Raw genomic sequence first — 15181 nt, 5'->3', positions numbered from 1 at the left:
TGCTGAATCCGTCTTGCCCATCGAGCATTATAAGCCGACTCTACGAGTCATGCTATACGATGAAGAGGCAAACTAAGAGGCCATGCGACTAGCATTGGACTCTCTCCCGGAACGCAGGGGCAATGCCGCCTTGCGCCATGAGATTTACCGTCTGAGAATGATGCGTGCCTATAACAAACGAGTACACAAATGGCCCTTGAAAGTTGGGGACTTTGTGTAACGAAAAATGGAGGCAACCGGTAGGGCCAATGAGCATGGAAAGCTAACTCCTAATTGGGAAGGCCTCTACCGGATCTATGAAGAAGTAAGAGACGGCACCTACCGCCTGAAAACTCTAGACAGCAGGCGGCTGCCTAGAAGTTGGAATTTAAACTTGAAAAAGTACTACTTTTGAGATTTGTAAACTTTTGTAAATAAAAAGCTTATTAATGAAAAGGTTGCTTTTTGTTTTCAAACTTGTTATTTAATTCTTATATATACATGCGTAGTGTTATAATACCGCCTGTGCAATGCACAGACGGTCAACTGACAATGATAAAATTAAACTACGTTAAAAACTTAGCGGCTAAATCAATGTTCAAAAAATAAGGTCAATGGCCGGATAATACTTATTTTATAAATTCGTCTGCTCCAACATGAGTAAGGTGTCCGGCGACGCCCATCCGGGTGGAATCTTCGTAGAGAGTATTTCCCATCCGGGTAACCAAGTGCTCTATCAACTCATGCAGACGACAAAAATTGAACGACCTAATTGGTCAACTCGTCTGACACAAATAATCTAAAGAACGACCAAGTCTATGAAAGCCGGATGTTTAAAGACACCAGCCGGTGATCGACCGAAGTTCTAACTTAGATTATTTTTCAAACATTGTACAAGTTCACCCAATGTGATAGACGGAAAAAGTACAATGGATTATAGGTACCCCAAACGGTTCTTGAGCCGTTTGGGGGCCATTGTCAGGCGGCCATTTGCCTCCTGCTTCATGAAGTGTTAGGCGGAGGAGAAGAAGTGTAGTATAACTACTTCTCCGCTTGGGCTGACGGCTACCTGCTTGAATATGTGGACGGCTGTGTACTTGGTTTGGGGCAATCACTATTGTGATTGATTGACTTAAGAACATCTCATACTCTTTAAAGCATTAAAAGTTCCCAAGTCAATCAATCAGGGAAGTACTGAACCCAACCACACAGCCGCCAGGGGCAAGTGCAGCTGGCTTATTGAATGTCGCATGCTATTAAAAGAGTTAGGCAAAAATTATAGAAATTCAAGTATGTATGCAAAAATTTAAGTGCAAAAATTAAAGCAAATTGAACAAACAGACTCAGTCGACAAACTTCATTAATTCAAAACCGGCCAAAAGGCCGGGTGATATTGTTAGCCGGATATACATCCGGAGAAAAAGCAAAGGTTAAGATTGTCAACCCGACCCCTTAGTCGATAAATACAGAAATACATGGCTCACAGGCCGGAGAAAATAAAAAAATGGCATGTTGTCGCAGAATACTACAGGGATGGCTGAATTACTGTTGTTGAACCTGCTCCAGCTGGTCTTGGCCAGCAGTGAGGTCGGCTTCATTCTGCTCAAGGAGGACTCCAGTTGGGACCTGATCAGCTTGGTCCTCCCCCTCCTCTTCTTCTCCATCCGAAACCTCAAAGCCTTGATCCAAGGCCCACTCTTTAAAGGGAGGCAGGGCCTGCTCCTTCAAGACTTCGGCATCATACACCGCTGTGGCGTAATCGTACCTCAGTTTGAAATACTCGAAGTCCACAGCCGGGTGGAGAAGTTTCCAGGCAAGCTTTAGGCAGGCTTTAGTGTCCCGCTCGTTCTCTGCCACCAACCGGCTTTACTCCTTAGAGAGCTCTTCTTGATGATTGTTCCTCATTTGAACAATCTCCAGCCTAAGCCAGCTAGCATCCTCCCTCAAATGAGCATTCTCCTTGTCCGCCTCCCCCAATGCGACAAGGTCAGATTTGGCGTTCTTCAACTCCAACTCAAGGTTGGAGGCCTTGGCGTTGGTGGCGTCAGCTGCAGCCGTCAGACTCTTTACCAGCCCCTCCTGTTTCAACTCCACTGCTTTAATTTCTATATCACACATTATTTTATTGTATTCAGCAGAATTAAGAGATTCAGTGGCCCTTTGATTAGCATCGTTTACCTCGTCTTGTTTCCGCCTAAAGGGGGCCCTTAGCCCGTCTACCCTTAGCATTGCCTAAAGGGATGTAGACCGCAAGTTAAGCACTTGAATGTAAAAAGAAAAGAATGAAGTTTGAATTGAACTATGAGTTACCTCAGCCAGCAAGCCCTAGATCCGGTCAAAGTCCACTACCTACAGATCAGGCACTGAGCTTTTCTCTGATCGAGTCAGAGACCTAACCATCCTCTTGGAAAACGCCTGGACATCAGGCGGCTCTAAGGTAGCATCTGCACCAAAAGAAGTACTTGGTGAGAAAGCAGCAAAGGCGGTATTCATTTTCTGCTGGCTGCTGATCGAACCTCCAGAGGGGCTGACTCGAGTCTTGACTCGCATGTAGTCAAGCAGCCAAGGGAGTTCAATACGAGTCTTACCTTGGGTCTAAGGCTGAGAAGACTCTCCCCCTTCAGCCGTTGCAACGCCGACAGCAACATTGCGTGGCTCGCCACCCTTCGATGCCGTAGAGGCATCCGGCATTTTTCCAGAAGCGCGCTCCGAGCTCTCACTCAGAGCCTTCAGCACAGCCGGGCTTTTACCCCCGGTTGTAGGATGATCTGGGTTGGCTGAAGGGTTTGATTGTGAAGAATTCTTCTTCACTGTCTTAGCCGGGTTCTTTGTCAGCTTATCCCCCGGCCATTTGAACAACTTGGTAATGGAGCATGGAATGGATCTATTCCCACTCTGCAAATGAAGAAAAAGGGTTACAGCCGGCGAATAATTAAGTTAAAACTAAAATCTAGGAAGCATGGCAGGCGGCTTTACCCCGCTCTTCTTAGATTCCTTGGCCTCTAAGGTGGCCTTCTTCTCCAGCAGTTGCTCATTTCTCAGCAAGACAGCACACTTAGCAGGCATCTTGTTTGGTTCCACCATGTTCAGCGCTTCTTCTGCAAAAAATCAAGAAAACAATTAGTTAAATAAACCAATAAAACGGTTAGTGCATCAATAGAGGCGGCAGAATTGCCGGATGTATAGTGAATCTACCCTATGGGAACATGGTGCAAAGACCGCAGGCGGAAAGGAAGGCCTCATCCTTTAAAAAATTCGAATGGGATATCCAATTCTTAGGAACAATTATATGGGTCCCATCACCCAAGGGCTCAGTCATAGTTTCAAAAAATTTGGGCTCCATTATTTGCTCATAAGCCCTTGACGGAATGCGAGGAAGGGCGCACTTTTTTCCAAGTAAAGCCGAGTCTTTATTGTACCAGCGTAAGAACCTGTTATGTCCCAACTTGGGCGAGGAGATCAAGTAAAACTTCTCCTTCCAGTCGGTCCACTTGGACGGTTTATCCAAGGTCATCAGATATTGCGGATGGGTGGTCAATGTGTACCATGCCCCATACCCGCCTGGCGCTCAGCTCATATAGTGCATATGAGCAATGGCTGCAAAACGTGGCTCGATATTTTGAAACTCGCAGGCGGCGATGTAACTTAATATATTTATCCTTGAATTTGGGGTGAGTTGCCAGACGCCATACTCGTACCCCTTCAAAATCTCTTTAATCCCCCTGTGGAGAGGGAAACGAAAACCGGCTCTAATCACGGCCTCATAGCAGCCGAAACAATTATCGGCGTTTTCGATGTCATCTTTCCAAGAAATCGTTGCCTCCACAGGCGGGACCTCTATCTGCCAGCCTTCCCCTATGGGATGTGCATCTATGAACGCTCGAAAGCTACCTCTAAAGGTAGCAATGTGCTTAGGAAGCATGCCCATTTCTAAAGGATCCAGCAAGGCTTGCCCCCTAGGCGGCTGCTGATAGTCAGACGCAACATCCCCTTGGTCAGAGCCCGAGCTTCTAATCTGGATCGTTCAGCGGCCTCTCCACCGCCTGACTCCTCTTCATCTGAGCCTTGGGAAGAGGCAGCATCCTCGTCGCCTGACTCCCTAAAGGTTGTGTCACTTGGGGTAGAAGGGGTGCCACTTGAAGAAGAACCTACTTGCTCCTCCGATCCCTCGTACTCCTCATCCGGAGTAACTTTATCGGCGGGCACTTTCCGAGCACACCGCCTCCTAGGCCTGGTGGCCGTCTACTTGATTCTAGCCATTGTGTCCTGCATAGACACAGAGACGAAGGGATTTGGGGATGAGCAAAGCAGGTCCAAATGTCTAGAAAGGGCACCCCCGGTTCTAGAGTCAACCGTACCAGGAGACCGGCTGAATGACCTAGGCAGTGTCGTGTGTGTCGATGAAGAGCCCTTTTCTATTTTGGAAATCTATGCACACAAACGGAAAAAGTATAAAAAGCTGGAAGAGGGTAGAGGCGGTTACCTTTATCTTAAGCTTTGAAAATCTGAAAACAGCCTCAGACGGTGACCGGTTGTGTTCTTCTAAAACGCAGACGGAAGCTTCAAATACTAGCTGCAGGCGGGGGCAAAGTCTCTCTCTCTAGAAATCCCTATTTCTCTCTCTAAGAAGTAAAAATAAGTCAAACAAGTGAGAGGAAAGAGGGAGGTAAATCCTTATTTATAGAGGGGTAAAACGGGGGACATCCCCGTCACACCCTAGAAGGTGAACAGTCTTTTTACTGTCCACCACTCACAGGACGACTCGTGTCACAGGCGCAACGTAGCCTGCCACGTCACCCCTGTGAGGGGCAAATGTTTAGGGTAAAATAACCCTACACACGTGGACAAATCAGAGAGGGACACGTGTCAAGCCTAGACAAGCCCACATGGGCCGCTCACCAGCTGACACGTGTCAGCCTCGGATATCAGCTGGAATTGCGGCCTTCAAGGCCAATTCCCGAGAAAGCCGCAAAACGACGCAGCCCACCAAATCTAGGTTGATCCGAGAAGATCTCTCTCTACTTTCCGCACCTTTTCATATTCTCCAACACGTTCTAACTTGATTGTCGAAAGCGGAGCTCCAACCACCCAAAGTCTCCGTTATTTTGCAGGTACAGGCGTCACTACACCAGTCTTCGAGCTGTAACTCTCCCGAGGGACAAAAATACCCAAAACAAATATTATCTTTATTCATCTAGAGGTCAAATTTTTCTTTTGCATTTTCATTGTGTATAGGTTACTAAGTTACTTCAATTTTTGAAGAGAAGACCGAGATAAAGAAGCATTTCCAGTAGCAAATAAATAATTAATTTCCAAGAACTTTTACCAGAATCGCATTATCGCAATTATATACAAGTATAACAAAAAAGAACCAAATCAAATGTAACAATCTTATCATATCACACAAATCATACACAACTTTCAATAACACATAACGTACATGTCTAATGGTCAAACTTTCAAGACTTAGTCAAAGAAAGCTAAAGCAGTAAACTATATCTTTCCAACAAGATATAATACACATCATCTGTGCTGTCAATATATCATTCATAGATGACCATTTGCTGGAAGTGCAATCTTCTCCGGTGAAGGTACATACGAGATCGAGATCAACTCTGACCTAAGCTCTTCTTCTTTATCCGCACCTGTCACCAAAGCAGCACCATGATCATTTGTAGGTTCCTTGCCCGATTCGGAACTGAGAATATCAGGTAGAGACTCGGACTCGAGTTTTTCTGGTAGAGACTCAGAAATTGCAATAAGCAATTCTCTGGCCAGATCCAAAGAAACCTCCTTGCCAAGTGATGGGTTTTCAGCCATACACAGTCTGTTTTACTTCCTGAACAAAACAGGAAAGATCAAAATCAATCATTGAATAAGTTCAACACAAAATCAAATTCAACTATGGAAAGTGTACATCAGGTTAAATGAAGATAAACACTCTCATTTCATACAGATTGAAGATATTCTACACAATACAATTGCAACACCCCTATACTTTTTTTCATTTATTATTATTATAATTTCTTTATACATTAACTAATGCACTAAAAATCTCAAAGGAAACAATGAAAGCAATAGTGATTACTGGGATCACAGATATCTTCCGCAGGTAGCAAAGAGGCCGATTCAACTTATAGGATAATAATAAATAACATAACTGCATAACTATTAATTACAATTTTCACAAACCTATTATTCTTCTAGGAGTTCAATCAGGTAACACACTTTGCAAAGAACTTCTGAAATAATTGAACTGATAAAAGTGGATCACAAAGAGGGGACTTACATGCAGAGCAATAAAGTACAAGCTCAGATACCTAGTAACTTAAAGACGTTAAGCACTTGGCTGATAAGATAAAAAATAAAAAAAAAAATAAAAAAAAATGACTACTTTGTATATCTGAGCTTTATGCATGTTCTACAACAATCAAGAACCAGCAAAGACTACTTTGTATGTTTCACACTTGCCTGTGTAAGTATATGAGGCTAATTTTGTACAAGAACATTCAAAATGGATGATTCAAGTAAAGCAAGCAGAATCACCAACAACTTCATAATTATAATAACCACAATACCAAGATAAATCAACCAGAGTAAATCATTGTTTTAAAAAATATATAAAAACAAAGATCAAATCAAATTACCTGCACAAACTCTTATAGAAACAGTTCAAAATAGTTTTTATCAGCTTTAAATAACCACCAATCAAAAACTAAGTTAAACCACAAGCAAAAGTAAAGAGTGGCACCCTTTATTACCATAATTGCCAAGCCTAACTATCTAAGGAAAAGACCTTAATCCCAAGTACCTGTTGATAATCAATTCACTGTCTTCACAAATACCAGAATAGGCCAGCCTTATAGCAAATGTTCATGAACCCGCACAAGCTGGCACTACAAACTTAATTCTAGTAATGGCACACTACAAAATCACTAAGTAAACCATCTAATTCTCCACCACCTCAGATTGTGGAAGCACAAATAATTATTGCCAATAGGCCATTACTTGTGCCACTTGGGAACTAATCAAGCTAAACACAGAATAGAACAAACAATAGTGACAAAAATCACACTCAAAAGAAAGTGTAAATGTAATAATGTATCCATGGTAGTAAAAAAAAATGATCAATTTGGGGGAAATTTTAGTAAAATTAATACTGAGCAATTACTTTTACAATTTTTTTATAAACAATTTGACCAAAATACATACTATTTTAACTGATCCTGGAAAATAATTCTTATTCCTCCACTCTTAGACGGTTAGACCTAGGCTAGGCAATCCATAAGTACATCCAAGTTTGCAATGGTGTATATTTTGTCCATGTTCATCAAAAATTCTTTCACAGAAAGTCGATCAATTTGCTCATGAAAAGGAAATACAATTGAGGAGAGTCAGGAGCCGTAACGCCAAAGAAATCAATCAAGATCTTCCTCCACATCAAGCAATGATCTAAAACCCAAATTCAACTAAAAATAGGAGTAAATGAACGTGAGTGATTTCCATCAATATTGTTAGAAAAGTTATAAATTCCAAGATTATGTTAGTTTTTGTAAATATTCCCTACCTACCGTCCATGTCACCATAAAAATTGATTTATATTTTTTTTTAAAAGTAAAACCGCTAATTGAATTAGCGGATTTATTACCGGTTTACTTACTTGAAATTCATGTACACGAAAGAAAATAAATGAAACCGCTAATTTAGAGCTTGTTTGGCATCATTTTTTGTTTTCAGTTTTCTGTTTTTTTCAAAACTAAAAACCAAAAACAGGAAACAAGAAAAAGGAGTTTCCACTTTTTTGTTGCCAGTTTTCAAAAATATTATGATTTTAATAAGTTTATATAATTTTTGATTCATTATGTGGCATATATCATATACTTTCATATAACAAAAAACCAAAAAACAGAAAACCACAGCAATGCCAAACGAACCCATTAGCGGTTTTTTTTTATATAAAACCGCTAATTCAGGGTCCGTTTGGCATCGCTGTGGTTTTCTGTTTTTTAGTTTTTTGTTTTTTAAAAGTATATTACATATGTTACATAATGGATCAAAAAATATTTAGACTTATTAAAATCATGATAATTTTGAAAACTGACAACAAAAAAGTGAAAACATTTTTTTCTTGTTTCCTGTTTTTGGTTTTTAGTTTTCAATTAGCGGTTTTGTTGTAAAATAGTTAAAAAAAAATAAAAATAAAAAAATAAAAAAAAAATTGTTGATGACGTGGACAGTATGTAGGGAATATTAGCAAAAAGTGACGTACTCTTGGAATTTATAACTTTTCCAACCATTTCTATGAAAATCACCCAATGAATGTTAAAAAAACCTACAATAGTGTCTCAATACCTTATTTCTACTACCTTGATCTTAGTCCATGACTAAATCTAGAATGAACCCTATCAATTATTGATAACTTTTTCGACGAAAACGACCTGCTAAACTTTTTACTCAATTCATCAAAAAATCCAAACAAACAAACAAAATTCATATGCCCCCACTCAAACTTGAGAAACAAACAACACATCAATATTAAACCACTGTAGATCATATACCAACAGACCCACATCATAAAATTGAGATATAAACATTAATTAAACCTAATAATAATATCATACTATGAAACCATCAATTAAAAAAAATCACTAAAATTAAGTTTATCTTTCCAAAAATTCGCATCTTTTTCCAGCAAAACCCCAATCAATCAATCAATCTTAAAACCCTTAAATATTATATCAAACCCCAAGAATAGAGCAGCAAGATATCAATCACAATCGATTATTCGTTCTTTAACTATTCTTATCTATAATCCTAATAAAATTTGCAGCAGGCGATCGATTTTACGATTTCAATAACATCAAAAATAGCAAGAAAATTAACAATTCGACCAAAAATTTTTGGAAAATATATAAATTAAAAAAAAAAAAAAAAAAAAAAAAAAAAAAAAAAAAAAAAAGTGGGAGAGAGATGGGTGAACGCACCTTTTGTAAGATGGTTGTAAATTGCAGAGAATGAAGAGAAGAAGGAGACGATAAAGACTTTTGTTTGACAATTCAAGCACGATGTCTTTGTCTGAAAGAATTTTCTAGAATTTCGCTTTTATTCCTATTTTTGCCTTTTATGGTGGGTTTCAAAGCCTCTTATTTTTGGTCAAATTAATGAATGGATAATAATGCTTTGATAGTTGCCGTCAAAAAATAATTACTCTCTCCGTCCCTTGTTTAGTCCACAATGGGTAATTTTTACAGAAATTAATAAACATAAATCAAAATAGTAAAAGTAAATTAAAAAATTAAATTTATATTGGGTATGCAAAAAAGTAAAGAGAAAAAGTAATAAAAATAAATGAAAAAACAAAATTTACATGGAAAAGTTAAATTTGCACAAATATTTGTTGCAAATTGGAGGGAATTTTGGTAAAAAAAAAATAATATTAATGTTACTTGAAAAACGCAAGTGGAACTATCATTTTGAGACTTAAAATTGGTCATAAAGGACTATCAATAAGGACGGAGGGAGAACGTACGAAGTATTATAAATATTGGGGAAGTTTAATAACATATTGCCTAAAAAGTAATTAGTAGATAAGACAAATGAAAAGTTGGATATAGTTGGCAATCCTGACCCGACCTAAATGACTCGACCCGTGACTCGAAATTGACCCGAAAACGTAGACCCGAAATTAACCCAAACACAAACCCGACCCAAAGTGGAGTTGACTCGACTTTGACCTGATACCCGAATTGACCCGACCCGAATTAACCCGACTCGAAGTTGACCCGATACCTGAATTGACTAGACCCGATATCCGAAGTGACCCAACCCGAAGTGACCCAAAACCCGAAGTGACCCGACCCGATTTTGACCCAAATTGATTGACCCGAACGGACCCGAAATCCGAAATGACCTGAATTATACTCGAAATGACCCGATCCAAAATTAACAAATACTCAAAATGACCTAACTGATTTAGGGCTTAATTACTTTACCCGAATAAACACTTATCGAAATTAACCTAAATTAAATAGTATAGTACTGTGTGTATAATACTGTAGAAATGTGCGTGTAATTTAGGACTCGTAATTCATAAAGAGTTCCATTTGATTAAGAACACTAGTTATTGTTATTGTTATTATTACCATTACTCTTAACTTCTTCTTTTAAGTGTTACGTTGAATTTTTTTCCACTATTCACTTAATCTAATTTGAATTTTGAACAATTCAATGATAGTGATCATACATATGAAACAATATAGTCTGGGTATATAGTGCTGTTGGAATTGTCTAACGAATATATTATTAAAATTCAATTGTTGTACTTTATACTTTGATAATTATAATACTTATATTATTGGTCAAATTTCTACATCGACATACACAAAGATTGACCTGACCTGAACTCAACCCAATCCGAATTTGACCAGACCCGAACTTGGCCCGATAATTGAACCTAAAGACTGAACTCGACCCGAAATGACCCGATCCGAATTGACCCAAACCGAACTTGATGGGACGGAGAACGGTAGGTCGTTGGGCTACCACCCCACCCAATCAAACAAAATTTGTAACTTAACTAACCCCCTATTTAGCCTAGTGGCAAGTCAAGGTCGAACCCAAGGGAATGGATATCAAGTGCACGAAGTCTAGATCAAGCTATTTCGGAATCAAGAAGGGGTTTGGGGTAGAAGTAAAGCTAACTAGGTATGCAAACTTGTATTAAATCAATCTAAGACACTAGGGCAATGGATCCACATGCAATCATAATGGAAACGGTAATTTGGGAGGTCAAACCGACTAAGTCAAGCGATATGAAGGAAAATCATCATGTATCCAAAAGATCATACTAAGGTGGTTCACCTAGAGGTCTAACTAGCGTCAACTACGCTAAACACTAACTAGGGAACGTCACAAAGCACCTCAATCGTGAAATTGCAAGTCTACTAATCAATGGTCCGTATCATAGCAAGCTTACAATGCAATCTAGTGTATTAATCAAAGATGGCCAAACCTCAATTAATCACACACATGCACATGAAATATCAACCAAATTTAATCATATCATCAACTCCATCAATTATCCCCAAATTACACTATTCCATCATTCATACATGCTTCACCATCTCCCTAGCTAGGAAACTACTCACTAGCCATAGAAATGGAGATCAAAACTACTACATTCATCAATTTCATTATAAACATACTTGAATTCAAAGATTAAACCAACAATCAATCAAAATCAATCAAAATTCAATCAATAACCAAATCAATCATCAACAATATGAAAAACTAATGAAATCAACTAAGATCAAACTTGTATTGAAATCAAGAAGAAGATCCTTACAAAACTTTAATCCAAAGATCAAATACAATGAGGAATCCTTGAGCAATCACCAAAAATCATGAGTTTCTCTCTCTAGTTCTTGAGTTTCTCTCTCTAAAATTCTCCCAAAAACTAACTATCAAATTCAATCTAAAACTAAAACTTTTTCCCCCTTCAAAAATAGGTAGAAATAACTATATATACAAAGGAGAGGTCGGTAATGACGCCCAAAAATAGACCCTCGTAAGTGCGGGCGCTCGAAGGAGTGTACCCAGGAATGTGCGCCCGCACACGACAGATGTGCGGCCGCACACTCCTCGAGTCCGTCCGCACATAGCTGCAGCTTCCTCCTTTCTTCTTTGCCCTTGCTCACGAGGTGCACGCATCCTAGATGATGATGATGGAGGACAAGGTAGGCAGCAACTTCCTTGAATTTCTTGAAGAAAATGAGCCATGAGGAAGGCATAAACAAGACTTTGAAGCATGCTCCTTGAACCTCTCATTGACTTGAAACTTCTTGCACAAGCTTTAGGCATGAAAATCAATGGAAAACTATAGAAAGGAAACCCGGGAATTCTTGGACAATCAATTACCACCTACAAGCAAAAGATAAAAAGCAAGTAAAAGAGAAAAATAACAAGTAAACTAGAAAAAGACATGAAAAAGAGAAACTAACTACAAAAAGCATAAAATGAAGAAAACAAGAATAAAACTAAGGAAAACTAAAGAAAAGAGAGATAAAATGAAATAAAAATCATCCAAAAAGGAACCAAATGAGTGCCAAAAATGTCACACATCAAATTCCCCCAAGCTAAACTTTTGCTCGTCCTCGAGCAAAACAAAGCAAGAAAAAGAGAGGATGAAAATTTTATTAAAAACGAAAAAAAGAAAGACTCAAGATAAGAATATACACTAAAACTCATTGTCGTAGGAATCACGGTTGTTTCTAGCTACAACAAGCCCTTTAAACCCCAAAGTCGCCTATGAGGACGAGTGAGGTCTCGTAAGGGTATCCTAAGAGTTTGACCCATAACTCTCCACCAAACATCAATGAGGCAAACCATAGAATTAAAAGAAAGAAAATGAAATAGAAACAAATCTTTACAAAATGAATCAACATAAAGACTATAAAGCATGTGAATGACAATCTTTCTCAAGTAGTTAAGGTATGCACATTTCAAGATATCCAAGGTTGATTGAAACATAGGGTATGCTAGGCATAGGAACTAGTTATCACAATTCACTTTCATCCCAAACAATCTTACCGCGTTCTTCCCACTAGTCTCAAATCTCCCCTTAGTGAGTGTCCCAATGATTCCTCGAAGGAACCGGAAAAGAAATATTTTAAGGCTACTCGACAATCTTGACTATGCATCCCCTTTCCTTAGGCAATGACCCATGATGCCCTCCCCCGAATAGTGACTCAACTAACTAGGTCGAAAGGTCTTTCCCCAAGGTTGTAACGTAAGGCATAAAAGGGTGAAGGTAGGCAAAAATTTTAAAATTTGGTGATTTTCCTAAAAAGTGAAGCAAAAGGGTGATCAATCCTTAACACCACAATCAAGAAATTACCAAACAAAAACAACACCCCCAAGCTTACTTGAAGCTATACTCACAAAAATATATACAAAAAGCGTACACGCTTCTCCCCCAAGCTAAAATGGAGCATTGTCCTCAATGCTTAGAAGGAGAAAAGAATACATCAAAATATTTTTGAATTTTTCACTTTTCATTGTTTTTTTTTTTTTTGTTTTATATCGTAATTGCAAAGTCCTTGCCTTTTGCTAAATTCGGACGGCTTTTACAACTTTTGCACTTATTTGTCCATGCCTTTTATTATAAAGGACGGCTTTTACTCATACTCATTTGCCATTATTCACAAAGAAATCATAACACAATCTTGCTTTCATAAAAACCAAAATTCCAACGTAACCACCACAAACTTCATCTCAAATGATCATATTGCTTCACAAAAATCAAGAAAGGTAGAAAATGAAACAAAAGGTCAAATAACTAAAGATGTGGCTTGAAAAGAAGGGATAAGGCTCAAATGGTTGCAAGAAGGCAAATGTTAACCAAAAACAAAAGAAAATAACAAAATATAGTAAAAATGAAAATACCACCCCGAAAAATGTGCCTTTGTCCTTCCTAGATAGTTCGGTCTCGTGTTTGAGAATCATACATCAAGCTTTATTAGATTATGTTTGCATAGTCAAGGATCCACGCCGCTCAAACAAGGAATGTTGAAGGCTTGAAAAACAAGTAACCGCACAAGGTTGTGGCAAAAACTCACCAATGGTGTCAAATCAACTATAGGAAGCAACTACCAACATACCACAAACAAGTAGAATCCGGCTTCATGATCCTCCTAGTTCAAACCAACTACCCTAGTATACACTATCCTAGAGTCAACCGGACATAATCTCAAACCGTGCATACCTTTACAACCTAGGAAGAAAATCATGCAAAAGACAAGTCCAATGTACAATGTTCATTTCAAAAGAAAAGAAATGAAAAACAATGCCTCAAAATCACATCAAAAATAAAAAGAAAAATAAAAGAAAGTAAGAGAAAAAGGTAAGATAAAAGAGAGTAAAAGAAAAGAAATGGAGACATAGGAAAGGAAAACATAGGAGAAAAGCATGCAAAGGACTAGAAAGCATGTTAAACACATAAAAATCCCAATCGACAAACAAGTGATCGATAGACAACAAAGTCACCGATCCCAAACACATTGCGTGTTAACAAGCATCCATCCTCGAACCATTCAACTTCTCCTAAACTAATCCTATTCTATGCAACCAAGGAAAATAAAGAGAAAAATAAGAAAAGTCTCACCGGGATTCCAAGCATAGCAAAAACAAACGAAGTAATAAGAAACCACCTCGTAGCATTCCATATCCATAAGCTCTTCAAGGAACCAAGTGAGAAAAAAGAAATAAAAGAAACTATGAACAAAGAAAAAGGTTAGTAACTTCAAAACAAATAAAAGAAAACAACAAATAAAAGAAAATAAACAAAGCAAGAAGTATATACAACTAAAGGAAAGAGAAGCTAAACTACCAAAGAAAATAAAGAATAAAAGAAATAAAATCTATACTAACTAAAGAACTACTCTAAACTACAAGATTTGGATTTAAGGGATTTGGATTGAGGGATTTGGATATAAGGGATCATCAACAACAACATGGCAAGCAAAACAACTCCACAAACAACAATCATCCAAGAAAATAGGGCAAACAAGCTAGCTACAAGAAAAGTAGCATAGAGATCAAGAAAATGAGGAAACCAAAAAGAGGAATGAAAATAAACATGCAAGCAACTAAGATATGTACACAACAACAACAAGGTCACCGAGCAAGTTACTAGTTCCCCCAAGCTAGATAGAAAATACATTTCAACATCCCGATCAAAACAAAACAAGTATCAAAAATATGAGGGATGGAGGTAAAAAGCATGAGAAGCTAAAAGGGAACTAATAACTACTACCATCACCACCACCACTCCCACTTGGCCCGGCCCCATCTCTGTTGCGCTCGGGGTCATCGAAGGGATGAGGGTAAGGCTCCCATCCTCCGGTGTACCCCTCGGGCCACCCATAATGCCCCTTGAAAAGATCGTGTTGCCAAGGAGCAAGAGGGGTGTAGGTATCGGGCAAAGTGAGCCCAAAAGGGTGGTTGGGATGGACATGGGGGTAGTTAGGATCCCCCCTATAGTCACTACCACCCGGAGCCTTGTAATCATAGTTACCATGCTCGTCCGGGTAATAGTGACGCTCGGTGTCGGGGTTAGAAGGCCCCGACCAATAAGGATGCCCAAACGAAGGTAGAGGACCTTGTTGGGGCGGGAAATACGGATAGTTAACCGGGGGAGTAATGT

General features: G+C 38.8%; 1 long non-coding RNA gene across 1 annotated transcript; it reads right to left on the bottom strand.

Annotated features, from left to right (window-relative positions):
• Positions 1-5347: 5347 nt before the first annotated feature.
• LOC145579099 (uncharacterized) lies at positions 5348-9151 on the bottom strand. The gene is made up of 2 exons (XR_014099018.1): positions 8964-9151; positions 5348-5818 (listed from the first exon to the last, which is right to left on the bottom strand). It is a non-coding gene; the product is annotated as an uncharacterized LOC145579099 (long non-coding RNA).
• Between the last annotated feature and the right edge of the window lie 6030 nt (positions 9152-15181).

Source organism: Chenopodium album, chromosome 14 (assembly GCF_948465745.1).
Source record: "Chenopodium album chromosome 14, dcCheAlbu1.1, whole genome shotgun sequence".
Classification (NCBI taxonomy): domain Eukaryota; kingdom Viridiplantae; phylum Streptophyta; class Magnoliopsida; order Caryophyllales; family Amaranthaceae; genus Chenopodium; species Chenopodium album.
The sequence above is the reverse complement of the archived record's forward strand: the minus strand, read 5'-3'. Positions and strand labels throughout refer to the sequence as shown.